This window comes from Thamnophis sirtalis, unplaced genomic scaffold (assembly GCF_051295495.1).
Source record: "Thamnophis sirtalis isolate CommonGarterSnake01/CBP01778 unplaced genomic scaffold, rThaSir2_p1.2 scaffold_12, whole genome shotgun sequence".
Taxonomy (NCBI): domain Eukaryota; kingdom Metazoa; phylum Chordata; class Lepidosauria; order Squamata; family Natricidae; genus Thamnophis; species Thamnophis sirtalis.
In genome coordinates this window covers 66,133,432-66,144,103 of record NW_028261392.1, presented here as the reverse complement: position 1 = coordinate 66,144,103, position 10,672 = coordinate 66,133,432, and the positions used below count along the sequence as shown (strand labels likewise).

The 10,672-nt window shown below is 37.8% G+C and overlaps 1 long non-coding RNA gene across 1 annotated transcript; it reads right to left on the bottom strand.

Moving 5' to 3' along the window:
* Positions 1-539: 539 nt before the first annotated feature.
* On the bottom strand, positions 540-1,658 carry LOC148043393 (uncharacterized). Its single transcript, XR_015698192.1, has 3 exons — positions 1,631-1,658; positions 638-716; positions 540-561 (listed from the first exon to the last, which is right to left on the bottom strand). It is a non-coding gene; the product is annotated as an uncharacterized LOC148043393 (long non-coding RNA).
* Between the last annotated feature and the right edge of the window lie 9,014 nt (positions 1,659-10,672).

Here is a 10,672-nt window from a genome sequence, read left to right as displayed (position 1 = left end):
ATAGTTGGAATACTGGTTGTAGATGGACTACAAAGACAATGCTTGAATTATGAACCAAGTTGTTAGAACTCTAATCCTAATCTGCACCACACAGATGGCACTTAAATATGGTACCAGCAACAATAGCCAGCCAAACAAACAGTCCAAAATCAGACCATGATTCAAAAATATCCGAACAAACAGCATTTAGACTAATTTGCATTTAATGAAAGGTATGTAAAGACCTGTGCTCTGACAAGAACAATTCAAAACGCACTGACAATGTTTCCTCGAACATTTGCAACCAAAGTGTTAAGCTTGGAGGTTAAACCAACAGCCTAACTACCAATCCAAGCTACTAATATTCAAACACATTTCATTCTCTATTTCTCTCTCTCTCTCATTTAACTATCTTCCTATCATCCATCCATCTATCATGCATCTGTCTGTCTGTCTATATCTATCTATCATCTGTCTGTCTGTCTGTCTGCCTGCCTGCCTGCCTACCTACCTACCTACCTACCTATCTAGCTATCGTCTGTCTGTCTGTCTGTCTGTCTGTCTATCTATCTATCTATCTATCTATCTATCTATCTATCTATCTATCTATCTATCTATCTATCTATCATCTATCTATATCATCTACCTACCTACCTACCTATCTATCTATCATCTGTCTGTCTGTCTGTCTGTCTGTCTGTCTATCTATCTATCTATCTATCTATCTATCTATCTATCTATCTATCTATCTATCTATCTATCTATCTATCATCTACCTACCTACCTACCTACCTACCTACCTACCTACCTACCTACCTACCTACCTACCTACCTTTCTATCTATCTATCTATCTATCTATCTATCTATCTATCTATCTATCTATCATCTACCTACCTACCTACCTACCTACCTACCTACCTACCTACCTACCTACCTACCTTTCTATCTATCTATCTATCTATCTATCTATCTATCTATCTATCTATCTATCTATCTATCTATCTATCTATCATCTATCTATATCATCTACCTACCTACCTACCTATCTATCTATCATCTGTCTGTCTGTCTATCTATCTATCTATCTATCTATCTATCTATCTATCTATCTATCATCTACCTACCTACCTACCTACCTACCTACCTACCTACCTACCTATCTATCATCTGTCTATCTATCTATCTATCTATCTATCTATCTATCTATCTATCTATCTATCATCTACCTACCTACCTACCTACCTACCTATCATCTGTCTATCTATCTATCTATCTATCTATCTATCTATCTATCTATCTATCTATCTATCTATCTATCTATCATCTACCTACCTACCTACCTATCTATCTATCATCTGTCTGTCTGTCTGTCTCTCTGTCTGTCTGTCTGTCTCTCTGTCTATCTATCTATCTATCTATCTATCTATCTATCTATCTATCTATCTATCTATCTATCTATCTATCATCTACCTACCTACCTACCTACCTATCTATCTATCTATCATCTACCTACCTACCTACCTACCTATCTATCATCTGTCTGTCTGTCTGTCTATCATCTATCTATCTATCTATCTATCTATCTATCTATCTATCTATCTATCTATCTATCTATCTATCTATCATCTACCTACCTACCTACCTACCTACCTATCATCTGTCTGTCTGTCTGTCTGTCTGTCTGTCTGTCTGTCTGTCTGTCTGTCTGTCTGTCTATCTATCTATCTATCTATCTATCTATCTATCTATCTATCTATCTATCTATCTATCTATCTATCTATCTATCTATCTATCATCTATCTATCTATCATCGTCTGTCTGCCTGCCTGCCTGCCTGCCTGCCTGCCTGCCTGCCTGCCTACCTACCTACCTACCTATTATCTGTCTATCTATCTATCACCTATATCTTCACTAAAATCAGCATAAAATGAAGCATGAGCAAATCAGTTGATTGGATGTACCACGCATATTGCTTCCACATATGGTATATGCTGCTGGAAGCCTATTGTTTCTCATTCCTTCCACTGAGCTTTTCATTAAAAAGAAAAAAACTGCTTGAAAAGTTTGCATTTAAATACTTACATCTAAATATTCATAAGACATATTTTATTTCATAATTGAATGTGTGTTTGTGTGTGTGTGTGTTTAGTAGAATTCGAGAATGGAAATGCTTGGAAAAAAGATATTGCTGCTAAAAAGAGTTTCAAAAACATAGTAGGCTTGTACCCTTGCATGGTATGAAATATAGATTTGAAAGTGAATTTGAAGTGCCCAAGATAAAATAAGATCTGAACAGTAAGATCAAGTTGTGATTACAATTTCATAAAATAGCTATGTATCCTGTGATAAACCCTGAGCCACCCTGATCATGATAGTGTTATATCTGCAGTAAAAGTTATAAAGGATGTTACTTCCCTGTTCTGGGGAAATATGGCTTACAGTGTAAACAACTTGGTATTTTCCAGAAGTTTTAGAATTCTATTCCTATTAGCTCCATCCTAAAGGCATAATGATAAGGGATTGTGAAAATTGTCACCCCAAACTTCTGGAAAGTATGAAATTGCCTAATTTAATCCTCAGCTGGATCATTTGGATAAGGCTGCTGGAAAATCCAGATTGTTGGAGAAGTCCAGAGGTTAAAACTGTCACCTTGAATTTTGCTCAGGATCAGCTTGTTAACTGGTTTCTGCCCGAGGCCGATAAATTTATGGAGGTAATCATGCGCTACTCTCCTCTATATTAGCATACCTGAGCAAATCTATAATGCTTTTACAAGAAAATAGGATTTTTTGTTCTGTGATTCCAATTGTCAATCATCTTATACCCAAAAGCAAGGGATTGTCTTAGTCACCACTGTTTTACTCCGCAGGAATAGTACCAATCGAAGCTGAAAAATAAAAGCCACTTGAATGTTAAAGAAATATGAATCCATTACAATGGTTAAATTTAGTCACTGTCAAAATTGTCTCCCGGCCTTGCGCTGTCTGGGTGAAATAAAGTACATTTTGTAAAATAAAAAAAGAAGGAAATTGGAAGGGGAGGCATGGAAGATAACTAAAAAATTTCTCAAAGAAGGCACACTGTTTTTTTCAATTAAAGAGAGGGGTGGAAATTCAAATAGAGATCATCGGCGTAATTTAAGACAAAACAGGAAGCTTTATTTGCCTGTGGACTTCTCAGTCATCCAGGTCATGGTTGTCTCAAAGGTGCTTTTTCAAAAGGCAAAAGGAGCTTATTTGTTTCGTGACCCGTCAAAACTGCGGACGACAAAATCGCACTCGACGAAAGTGCGCATTTGATGTCATCACAGCGTGACGAAAAAAATTAAAAATTGAAATAAAAATAAAATTAAAGCAAGCCGATTCACATAAAGGTAAGGGTTAGGGTTAGGGTTAGGGTTAGGGTTAGGTTTAGGGTTAAGTTAAGGGTTAGGGTTAGGTTTAGAGCGTTAGGGTTACGTTTAACGTTAGGTTAAGGGTTAGCGTTAGGTTTAGCGTTAGGTTAAGGGTTAGGTTTAGGGTTAGATTTAGGGTTAGGTTAAGGGTTAGGTTTAGGGTTAGGTTTGGGGGGTTAGGGTAAGGTTTTCGCTTTATTTTTACATTTATTGATCACAGCGCGATGTTTTCGTCGCGCTGTGATGACGTCAAATGCGCACTTTCGTCATCCGCGGTTTTGTGGTGGAACCATTTGTTTTTCTTGGAAGACGTGTCACTTTTCATCCAAAAAGCTTCATTGGTTAAGAATAAACGATTCCGAAGAATAAAATATGCTTTATTCCTCCAAATAATTAAATAAATGGGATAATAGATCGTGAATAGGCAGCATCTCTTGCCTGATGAATGAAAGCTTGAGGCAAACTTGTGGAGCTACAGATAATACCAAGGTGATGCTGGATACCCATTCTCGAGGTTTCAGTATCTTCCAATTTGATTCTCTCTTCTTCTTTTTCTGAAGCTCATTCAGTCTTTGACACATGTTCAACTGGTTCCACCACAAAACCGCGGTAGACTAAAGCGCGCTCGACGAAAGCGCGTACGTGATGTCATCACAGTGCGACGAAAACAGCACGCTGTGAGCGGTAAACTTAAAAATAACGCGTAAATCTAAACCTAACCCCCCCAAACCTAACCCTAAACCTAACCCTTAACCTAACGCTAAACCTAACGCTAACCCTTAACCTAACCCTAACCCTAAACCTAACCCTTACCTTTACGTGAATCGGCTTGCTTTAATTTTATTTTAATTTAATTTATTTTTAATTTTATTTGTCATGCTGCTGATGACGTCACGTACGCGCTTTGATCGGGTGCGCTTTAGTGGACTGCGGTTTTGACGGGTCACGGTTCAACCACCATGCCATGTCATTTCCAGATGCCTTTGCCCTGGTACAACTCCCATAGAACCAAATCAGCCCATGTCCTAGTGATTTTGCATTACATATTCTAGAAGAAGGGACTGTAGCTTCAGTTTCAGGTTCTGTCCATTTTTCATTTTCCAGGCCTTAAGTTTTATTTCTTTGTAAATTTTGAGGTCTGCTGCGGTGGTTAGTACTTGGTTTTGTTTAATTGTCTCATGAAAAGCCATGGATTATTTTTTTTTATATTTTTAATGAATAAATTATCTCTGCGGCTTCTTTTTTTTCCTTGTGTCAAAACAGTAACATCTGTCTCAGTTTTTCCATCTGTCTGCTTATTTATCTGTGAAGTTAAAAGTTTTACTGGATTTGAACATTCTTATTCGGAAGAACAATGACATTTTAGATGCCTTTTAATTTCCCAGAACGAAATGGATATATTGGCTGTCAAATGTGAAGCAAACACATTTCTTCCTGATGCTTATCTTGTAAGCCAAGCCACTCCAGGGCAATTACTGGGAAGCTATCACCCTCTCAGAATGCTCTATAGATCCTTCCGTAATGATACTTTTACACAGGTATCTAATTTACAGCGAGCTGAATCCATGAATCTATGAGCTTTCATTCTTAATGCCAAATAGATAAATTCTCTTGCATTTATTTCTCACCATTTCTCATTTAATCTAATGCAGAAAAAGTGCTCAGGAATTTATTCAATGAGAACTTTGGAGAATTTAAAAAAAAATAATCATGGATGATATGAGTGGAGTGAGATGTCCTTACATTTACTTCATTAAAAGGAAAAAATTGAGTATATTTTATCTCTCTCCAGTGGCCTGCAGCCATTCTGGCTTCTCATATTTCTACTAAACTCAAAGAAAGATCTTCAGTTATTTTTCAATAGGAGTGCTACTTGTATAACTAAAGGAAGTCCTGCTTTTGAGTAAATGTTGGAGATTTTTCTTTCCCCTGGAGAAATTCACAGAAGATACTCAGCCATAGATATGCTGGGGAATTTTGCATATGCATCCATCTCTGCAATTATATTCAAGGCTGTGGGATATCTAATTTGCAGTTCTTAGACCTAATTGCCCATCCTTTAATCTAAATACTGTTGGTGCCGCCAATTAAATCTGCTGGTGCCATTACTGTTATAAAAGGGCCCAATGAAAGTTACTCATTGGTTCCTTTACAAGTTACTTTCTCTAACTTGCTGTAGAAGATGAACTTTGACAAATGGAAAGCATGCAACAACCCTAATTGGAATATCAATAGATTTTGTTTCTTCACCATTTTTATAATTCTATAATCCAACTTGCCAAGACATTTTCAGAAAAGGTTTAAGGAGGGGGGTCAGGCTGTGTTCATCAGTTTGTCGTTTTTCCCCACTTAAAAAAAGAATTAAATATATTGTGCAAAGTTTTGTGACATTATAACACTTGCTATAATGATCCCTTTGCAGGTTGAGCTTTCCTGATATGACCTATTGTGCTGACCTGAAAGGCAGAATGACATTTTCTAAAAGCCAGGAGAGGTTTATGATTAGGGACAGAGAAAATAGGGAAAGAATAAAATTGAAACCAGGCATGGCATTTACAGAGACTGCAAACAATAAGGATAGAGTAACATTTCACTTGTACATTAAGCAAGTAATGTTGCATCCCTGATATAGCTCCAGAAGAAAAGCTGGATTTGTTAAGAATGACTTCATTCAGGAACCTGGAACCAGCTAGCAAAGAATTGGATCGCTGGTTGTAAGACATGTTGCTTTTTGCTGTTGTTTTTTTTCCAGCACTTGGCTCACATCATAACCTGCTCATGTATTAGGACGCTTTGAGTTTTATAGGCTCTGGATTGATGGGTATTCTGTGGGTAGAATGCATTGTGCATCAAAGAGAAATGCCAGCTGGAAAGCAAAGACTAAAACAATGGGAGAAACTCAAGTTTGGTGGAAAAAAAATGGGCTGCAAAACTCAAATCAGATTTTCGCCTGGAGGCATCTCTGAAGCAACGCATTAGACATCCTCCCTTCCTCCGAGAAAGGGCAGGTGTGAAATGGCTCCAACTTGCTTTAACAAGGCACTTTATTATAAGTTGTAAAAATATAGCAGGAGTTAAAATGTCCCTGAACAGCACCAATTGTTCTTTTTTAAGTGGGAAAAACACACAACAGGTGAACCCTTTTCAGATCACTTTTATAAAAGATCCAGAAAATTGACTATTTGCCTCACTCAATACAGCAATGGCCCAATTTGCTTCCTTAAGATGGTTCAGGATGGCAACTCAGGGAGTTTCCAATAGGTAGAAGAAGATTCTGGGCTGTGTTAGTGTATCATATGGGCACACATTTTTATGGTTGCTACCAGTATTCCAAGGACACATAGAGAAGGCCACCAGGAAAAAGAAACGCCACAGCTTTTGAGAGCATATTTGTTCACAATGCAGGTTTAAAGGCATTGATTTGCCTGAAGCATCACCAGAATGACACATCCTTTCAAAACCTAATGAAGAATATCTTCTATTCCTTTCTCATTCCACAACTCAGAATGCTTGAATCTGAACTCATCCAATAAATCAGCATTCTGCCTACAGATCTGAGCGGGACAGTTTTGGCAACATTTTAAAAAGCTAGGGAAGGAAAAAAAAAATCTTTTAGAGCATTCATGGACATTTCAGGAATGCCAGAAGCAGAAAATTCTCTCTTTCTTGTTTGAAAAACCATGAAAAAAAAAACAATGAAAGCACAGACATTGCATTCTAACAGTCCTCCCTTGTCCTTTACGATGCTTTCTACAAGAAGAGACCTTGAGATATTGTCCTTCTAAGAGCATCACTAGAAGTTGGGTAAATGAGAGATGGCTATCTTTAATATCCAAGGATATTTTATGAGGTCTGACTTAGCCACTCTAACTATTTTGTCAAACAAAGAAGATGAGAAAATTCTCTTTGAATCATATATACTAAAATATTCCAATTCGTCCCAGAAAGCCATGTAATTTTTTTCCTCCCAGATCTCTGATCAAGGAGTGATTTTGAGAAAGTTGGGAAAATTTGACATAAATAAATTCAAGAAGTAATGGGAGAAGGCATGCAGTGTTTTTTCCCAACCATATTACCAATATATTGTCTTTAGGAGACATCTATATTTCCATCTATGAAACAAAGTTATGCATTGTGTCTTGACTCTGTGTCATTTTATTACACATATCCATGCATGCACACATTCTTGAATTCTTGAATAGGTTTATTTATAGGCCGCCCTTTTCCCTGAGGGGACTCAGGGCGGCTAACAACTTATAGGGAGGGGGGTACAGACAGTAACATATAACATAACACATAATTAAAAAGAAAACAACATTCATCCAACATTCGGGTGGGGGCGGATCAGATCTTTACCCCCAGGCCTGGCGGGATAGCCAGTTCTTAAGGGCTACGCGGAAGGTCTGAAGGGTGGTGAGGGTACGAATCTCCACGTGTGTGTGCGTGTGTGACACATGTTCACACACGCACACACACACACACTAGGTGGGTTTGGACTGGTTCAGACTGGATCGGCTGAGTAGGTAGAAACTCGGCCACCCACACACCCGAACTAGTTCTATTGGTGGCGCCTATGGCACCACCATCTTGTTTTTTGCTTCTGCGCATGCGCACAGAAACACACACACAGACAGACATACTTCTCATGTCATATCTTTATCTGTTTATGCACACGTCTGCTTGGAATCGCGTGGTGAATTGTGTATGTTCCCCTCCAGTCAGATGTCAAGAGAGATGAAGAGCTCTAAGAATTGAACAGAGGCAATATGCTGTAATATTCTCAAATTATTCTCCCATAGGGAAATACGGAGGGATCGTCGTCTGCATTTTTTTCTCTGAAATTTCTTTCTCAACTTCATATTTGATTAAATTTTGCTCAAGTTTATGAAGATGGGTTGCATACAAATTCAATTAATAAATAAAATAATAAATACTATTGTAACTGAAATGTTTCATGTAGAATTAAATCAGAGTCCAAGGCAAAACGATCCTTAAAGTTCCAGTTTAATAAAGCAGGCATCTTAGCACATCTGTGTTAATCCCAATTCTGGAAATGACATCAGAATCCCACCCAGTTAAAAGTTCATGATCTTGTCCCCACACCCACAATCCATCACATGGTCCAATCTTCTTCTTCCACACTGGCATCCACACCCAGCTGCTTCCGGTCAGGTGTACTAGTGCGGAGACAAAAGACGACCTTGGCTTCTAGAAAAGAATGATAACAATACATTCCACAATCCAACTCCCGTCTATTCCCCCCTCCCATCAACTATACTAACGAAACAGCATAATGAAGTAAGAGAAAGTGTGGCAGGCCAAAATTCTAAAAGGAATATAATTGCTTAAATGTTTAATCAGAAAAATGAAGAAAGCAGTACTAAGTCTGAGAGATGTGAATATAATTAACATGTTTTTAACACAGTAAATAAATAAGTAAACACAGTAGCTCAAAGCAGAGAGAGAGGGATGATATTAGAAAGCTGAGAATAAGTTAATGATGGGAAGTAGTAGAGTACATAAGAACCCCAAGTCATAGATTGTATAATTCATTTTTGATGCAGAAAAAGCTGAAATGGTTTCCATAATAAAGAGAGCATCATTGAATATACAGGTCTGGATACTGAATCTTTATTATGTGCATGAAACATTTAACAGGCAAGTCATGCTCAGTAGTTCTTTAAAGAACGGTAAGAAGTGAAGTACTACAAACCTGGATCATTAATTTCTAACAAAAAACAAGTCATTTTAATGGCTTCTCTTTCAGAAATAATATTGTGCCTAGGTTTTGGTCTGCATTCTAAATCTATTCTCTCTCAATTATCAATTATCTGTATAGCTAATACATCTGTATTAGGATACGGCTTCCTTTCTGAGCAATGTTGGCTCAGCGAAATATAAACATATCTATTCACTCATGTGCCTCGTTTGTCAATATTGTGGCTATAAATTATTAAACCGCAATACAAAACAACATCAGAGTTATTACGGGAGAGGCTATTATTCAGCTCTCAGTTGGATCCGGAAAATTAAAATAAAACTGCCTGATTTTGATCGTTGGAATATTTGCATTACAGAAATTGATTAAGGAAACGAGGACCCTTGGGAGCAACACAATTAGCTCTGTCTGATGAACTTTTACACATTTCGAATTTCAAGCAGAATATGTTTAAATGAAAATCAGTTTTCAACTCAGTACCCTCCTGCAGATAAAGCCAGAAGAACACCCATCACTTTCATTCAGCACAATGACAACTTGATCTACTCTTGAAATGCAGGTAGTCCTCATGACCCCACCAGAGGCTAAAATTTCCACTGCTAAGCAAGAGAATTGTTAAGTGAGTTTTGCTCCATTTCTTGCGTTAAATGAGTCACAGCAGTTGTTAAATCTGTAACACAGTTGTTAAATGAATCTAATTTCTCCACTGTCTTTTGCCCGTCAGAAGATCTCAAAAGGCGATCACATGACTCCGAGACACTGCAACCGTCACGAATATATGCCAGTTGCCAAGAGTCTGAATTTTTTTTCATTTTTTTTTATTTTTTTGTGTGTGTTTGAAATATTTTCTTTTCTTTTCATAACACACATTCGCATGTATACTATACATAGCCCATATCATATAGTATTAAATAATAATTACATCAGTTCCTCTTGTCAACAATGCCCCCCCAAATAGGAACCCATTATAGCTCTTCTGCTCTCCATTCACCTCTTTCTTCTACCACCCTCCAACTTTCTATCTTCCTTCCATCATCTCCCTCTACTCTACTTCCCCTCCCCCTCTACCACTCCTCTCTCCACAATCCACTCCCCCCCATCCTTCTCATCTTCCCCCCCCCCACCCTCTCTCCCATCCCTCTCTGCCCATCTTTCTTCTTTCCAACTCCTCCTCTCCTTGGTGTATTTCCGCTACATGTCAATATGCTTAACCTATCCTATTTTTAGAGAAAAAGTAATAATAGTAATAGTAGTAAAAAATATAAAATAAAGAAAGAGAAAAGAAAAAAAGAAACAGTATACACGTGATGTCAAATTACATTGAAATCTGACACATCTCATCTAACCTGATATATCCCTCCCCCCCCACCCTCCCCCCGACCCCCCCACAACCTACCCCCCCCCCCGGCTTCCCAGAACCCGTACACGGTATAGATTTTTAACAAACACAGTCTAATCTAAGATATATTGGGGGGGGGGGGAAGAAATGAGAAATTAATAACATCTTTACATTGAACTTAGCTCCTCCTTGCTAAACTAGCTAACTTTAAACTATTTAAATCATTCCTGATCTTAAGCA